This window comes from Prosopis cineraria, unplaced genomic scaffold (assembly GCF_029017545.1).
Source record: "Prosopis cineraria cultivar Desert tree isolate PC_DT_omini unplaced genomic scaffold, ASM2901754v1 PC8, whole genome shotgun sequence".
Lineage (NCBI taxonomy): Eukaryota > Viridiplantae > Streptophyta > Magnoliopsida > Fabales > Fabaceae > Prosopis > Prosopis cineraria.
In genome coordinates, this window is record NW_026555339.1 from 35190485 (window position 1) to 35196787 (window position 6303).

The window sequence follows — 6303 nt, forward strand, 5'->3', positions numbered from 1 at the left end:
TGTAAATGAGAGCCTAAACCTTTCCCTGGCATAAACCCACTCTTCGCCATGATTTTAGCCACGACGGAATTGATGTTGTGAGTACTATCGCAAATACCCTCGACCTCTAGGCTTTGAAAGGAAACTCCATGATCTTTTTCTGCAGCCTCAACATAAGGGAGTGAGCTTGGTTTGCTCACCATGATTTCCTCCTCTCCTTTAACTGCTATAATTCTCCCATCACTGATGAATTTAACCTTTTGATGTAAGGTAGAAGGAACAGCCCTAGCAGAATGAATCCATGGCCTTCCTAGCAGCATTGTGTAACTTGGATCTATGTTCATGAGTTGGAAATCCACCTTAAACCTGCTTGGCCCTATCTCCAGGGAGAGACAAACGGATCCTAATACTTCCCGTCTTGATCCATCGAATGCTCTTACCACAATATTACTTTTATGTACACTTGAAGCTTCTAGTGATAATGATTCAAATGTGGAGAGCGGCAATACATTTAACGCTGATCCTCCGTCAATTAATACTCTTGCGATTATGAACCCTTCACATTTCAAAGTGATGTGCAAAGCCTTGGCTTGATGGCAGCGGTTTCTGTAACTTCCTCTTCCGAAAAGGAAATGGTAGAGGAGGCTTTTACAACATTCATTACACTCGCCACCTTCTCAGGGGTTATATTAGGCTGCACAAAAGCTTGATTCAACACTTCTTGCAATGCTTGGCGATGCGCTTCGGAACTCAAAATCAAAGAAAGTATGGAAATACGCGCTGGAGTTTTCTTCAATTGGTCCACAATGCTGTAATCACTTTGCTTCATAATCGATAAAAACTCATCTTCTAACTTTTCCATTTCTTTAGGATTATCTTCCTTTGGCCTGTCAATACTTGCATTTTTCTCTTTTACCATTTTCCTAATGTAAGATGGTAAGTATGGTTTTCCACTTCGAGTAACACCCCCTTGGTTTGCCATTTCATTGCTTGTCCCGGCAATCAACGTTGGGTTTTTGTGGTTCTCCACAATGCTTTGATATTTCCACGGGACTGCTCGATCACTTTCATAGGGAAAGGGATGAGGCGTGCTTATGGTCAATGTTGGTTGTCTTGCGTGAGGTGCAAGATCTACAGAGGCTTTGTTTATCACAAAAGAGACTACCTAGACTCGCTCTTTTGGGCTTGAATTTTTAATGACAAGCTCAATATGTTTTTTTTCTACCATGCACACTTTGGCGTCTCCCTTCTTTACAGACACGATCCCTAACGCCATCATTTTTCTAACAGCTCCTTTAAACTGTTCACAACTTTCTATGTCATGGCCTATTTTTGCCTGATGATATTCACAATATCCAGGCATTTGATCACTGATATTATTCGTGAGGAGCATTTCTCGCATATAGCCATACTCCTTTAAGTGAGCATAAAGCTCATTCATAGGCATCCTGATCCTTGCGGAGCTTTTGAAGCACGCATCTTCTTCTTCAATAGCGTTGACTCGTTTTTCGTGATTTGGGAGTGGATCAGTAGTAAGGGTAGAGCTTCCCTCTTCTTTAAGCTGGATATGGTTAGAATCAACCAGGTCTAGCACATTCCTTTTAAACGTCACACAGTCTTCTATTGAGTGCCCAGGTGCACCCATGTGGTATTCACAAACAACATTTGGATTATACCATGCCGGGTAAGGTGGACCAAGAGGCTTATAAGGTCGCGGACCTAATAATAGGGCTGTCAAAAGTTTATGGTACAATTCAACATTTGTTAATCCAAAATTGGGCCATGGGCGACTATCCCTGGATTGGACATTTCTCCTCTCTCCATCCTGTCCGTGCTTGTTAGGCCTGAACCCAAATTGTTGCTGTCTTTGATTCCTTCCCTCTATTTGATAAGGGACTTGAGAATTGGTAGCTGCTTGTCTTATAGGTTGAATATAGTTCACGTTCCCTTCTTTCTTTTTTTGGTCATAGTTCTTTCATGAACTACTTTCAGCTTGAGAAGTGGCTATCTTCCCTTCTTGTATGTCTATGTCAATCCTTTCCCCAATTACCATTAAATCGGCAAAATCAGTGACATGTGTTCCTATCATGTGTTGGTAAAATGGCTTAGGCAATGCACGGATGAAGTACGAGCAAAGTTCGGAATTAACCATTGGAGGTTGCACTTGCGAAGCCACTATTCTCCATCTTTGAGCATATTCTTTGAATGACTCTGATGATTTCTTGGTCATTGCTTTCAATTGTTCTCTGGTTGGAGCAGTATCAAGATTGAACTTGTATTGTCTCATGAAAACATCCACAAGGTCTTTCCATCTTTTAATCTTGGTTTGGTCTAGTTGCATGTACCAAGTCAATGCGGCTCCAGTTAAGCTTTCGGGAAAGAAGTTTATCAGAAACTTCTCATCTTGTGACCATATGGACATCTTTGTGCAATAGGCCCTCAAATGATAAATTGGGTTACTTGTACCATCATATTTATCGAAGCTTGGCATCTTGAATTTCTTGGGAACATCAATTTCTGGGGTCAAACATAATTCTTTCAAGTCAAAGGAACCCCACATGTTTGATCCTTGAAGAGCCTTCAATTGATCTTTCATCTCTCCAAGTTCTTCTTTCAACTCCTTCTCTTTATGTAGCACTTGTGGGATTTGGAACATGTAGGCATGATCTTCCCCAAGACCATCCGGTATGTTAAAGGCCCCTATCCCAGAATCTTGTTTCTCTGGCGTGGGTACTTTAGGATCTGATCCTCTGTTTGGCTCAATTGTTCTATTAGCTGCTTCTCATCTGCTACGGTATTCTGTGGTGGGTTATCATCACTCCGTCCTTTTAGAGCCTCTGTTAGCAATTTCATCATGTCACTTATTTCGGCCATTTTAGACTCCACTGCAGACATCCGATCATTTAAGGTTGCTGACTCATTCACGTTTGAATTTTCCATTGCACGACTACGCAATCGTGTGTTGTATGCTCGAGTGGCGGGAATCTGGTCAATCGAGTTTTTCTTTTGAGGCGCAATGTTGGCTTACCTGTGTAACATAATAATTAATTTTAATAAGTTTTACCTTTACGTTTGTTTTGTAAGATATCCAGCATTGTGTAGACATAAGGGTTTCACGACACTAGCACCCTTTAAATTCCTCTAGAAATTTATTATTTCATAGGGGATTCAAAGTTGACCATTGAATTAGAAGGACATTGGATCCTATCAAAATTCAAGTTTTAAGACAATGATGGTAGTACAAATCAATCAACAATTTCACAACCACAAAGCGTCATATGGATCCTCATACAATGATTCAAATGTTAATACAGATTTAGAACTTTGTCACGCTATTGAGTTCTTTTACAATTTCATTGCACAAATGGAAGAATTCAACAATCTCTAACGGAGTTCCTCCAGGGAGAACCATGCCTTCAGCTTGCTTAAATGCTCTTGCAAATTCTGGAATTTTGTCGTTAGCCAAATCAATTATCTGCCTACATTTTAACATCCACTCTTTGGTTTCTTCTGTTTGATCAAGGCAAAGTGATTTCCACTCTTCTAAGACTTCATTTTGTTGATTAAGCCTCTGAACAAAGTTCTGTGCTGTCTCAGCTGCACTTCCTCTCACCCTTGCTAGTTCATTCACCTTCCTTTCTAATTGTCTTGTGAGTGTATTGATTTCTTGCTGCATCTCCTCAATGGGTCTGATGTCTTGTAATTCCTTCTTCAATGCATCATTTTCCCTGACTATTTTGACAAGTCTTGCTCTAGTACTTTGAACTTTGTTATCACTAGTTTGCACTTCCCTTTTCAGTTTGGCATTTTCCTTTTTCAATTTCTTAGTCTCAGGTGTTTCTTCAAGGTTATGCCCTTCTCTTTCCTTTGCTAGCTTCCTCCGTAACTCAACGCATTCGTTTTGGTATTTTTCCAATTCTTCTTTATTCTTAGACTCTGAGCTAGCAAGCGCTTGTAACTCATTTTCCTTCATCTTCAAGCATTCAACCAATTGCCCATTAATCTCTCTTTCAAGTTATTGCCTAACAAGGGATTTTGAGGATGAAATAAAGGATTTGCTCCTTGAATCATACTCTTCAGCCAAGTAGTGTATTCTGGACTTGAGTTTACTACACATATCCCTAGCTCAATCTTCCCTTTGTAACCTATCTCTTGCCATGCTTCTTTGACATTCTGGTTTGATAACTTTGTCCCATCCTCCTTATGTAGAAAGTATAACTCCTGCACCTCTTTCTTAAAAGGAACATTTTGCTTATAGGCCAGTTGCCTTAACGCTAAGGAAGGGTTATAGTTGATACACCCTCTGGGTCCCATTAAAGGCACATTCGGAAAGTCACCACAATGGTAAATAACCTCCTCTTTCCACCACCAGTCTAGTTTCCATAAAATGGAACTTTCTTTAAGTTCTGAGAAGGTTCTTTTCCAATCCATGTAGCTCATTCCGTCAATCACGAATTGGCCTTTAAAAGACATGAGTGGATTACTGTCTGAGTCGTTCTTCTTTCTGAAAGGAAGTGTCTTTCCATAAAGGTGGCCAAGCATCCATAAATCCAGTAATGCAATACAACAATTGACCTTTCCTTTCCTTTTATTGTGACATTGAGTTAAGGTCAAGTATGTTTCTGCCAAGATTGCTGGTACCGGATTCACGTTATGGTATTCCACCATTTGGAATACACTAATGGCTCCTAAGTCAATTATGCCAATTGATGATGGAAACAGGATTATTCCATATATGCATAAGGCAAAGACTTTGCAAAATGTAACCTAAGCCTCTTTTCCTGCCAAAACTTTCAAGTGGGCTTCTACATCAGCTCTTAAGATTCCCTCTGTTTGTCCTGGGCAAACCATTCGTACCTTTCCTTAGGAATTTCCAAAATTTTCGCTATCGTACCTCGAGATGGTAAATACCCAGGATAAAGATATACTGCCATGTTCTCCTTAAGGGGCATTCTCAAAATTTCTCCATATTCTTCCAAAGTCGGTGCCATTTGAAAGTCTTGAAATGTGAAACATCTTAACGAGGCATCCCAATATTAGCTTAATTCCCATTATTGCATCATTATGTATTGTGACCGACAGAAGATCCAAGATATTTCCATATTTCCTTTTAAAATCTTACATAATCTTCCCTTTGATATGACGGCTCAACTCAATTAAGGTTTCCAGTGGCTCAACTTTTACAGATAATTTGATCCCTTTTCCCTGATATAACTTTCCAGTGTGACTTAGATTTGTACTACCTTCGAGTGCCATTTATCCCTTATGCCAGTTTCACAAAGATTCTGGATAACTCACGGTTCCTGTTAATCAAAACAAAGGTTAATAGCATACAATTCTCATAATTTTAGCAAGCTATCTGGCTCTTTTTTTTTTTTAAACCCTCTCCTCCTGACACTTATTGCACCATAGGGAGATGGAGTAAACAATTAATGGACGAGAGGTTTAAATCCCCTACATGATTAATGTTGAAAGGTTTAGCCTTACAATCTTATTTTTGAGAAAAGAGAAAAAAAATGATGAAATGATTTTGATAATAGATATGCAAGGAGAAAATCCATTCTCTCCTCAATGTGCTTATTGCTCCATAGGGAGAAAGGGATTAATTAGCCTACGTGCAGCTAAAACTGACACATGGCTAAAGTCTCAACTTTAAAAATAACTCAATGACAAGAGAAACTATTTAATTTGTGGTTTTTTTTTAAAAAAAATGCAAATACTTTATGATGACATGCTATGACAATGATGCAATAAAAGAGCAATACTCTCATCCTGCGTCCTATTCAGGGAGACTTAAGTTCATAATCGGGTGCTCACTAGAATGATTGGCTACTAGCTGTTGTCTGAAACGTGTAATTCATGGGTGGATGTATATTCCTAAAAGGCTCCCAAGATGCCCTCACACAAAGGTGAAGACCTTACTTAATAATTTTGGCTCTCCGAGAACATAAGCTCTACAGGGACCAAATTTATTAGGCAAGTAACAGCTTGGGTGAGGTATTCATGGTAACCTTCGAGAGTTCAAAAACTCCACAGGGAAACCACTACTAACCTCTACTAACTATGGTACTCACAGACCCGGGTATAGGGCCCAAAATATGTGTGTGTCAAATTGTGTAAGTGTATAGTGTGATGAGAGCATGCAAGCATGTTATCTTATTCTCATATGCTACCCAACTCCTAACTTTTAATCAGATCAAATAGAGAAACAAATATGTATAAATAAAAGTCATCTATCTTAAGGTTTATTCCGCATGTTATCTACCTTAAAAACATGTTATAAAATACAAAAGGAAAGAGAAAGGGAAAAAAGAGGAAGCACAA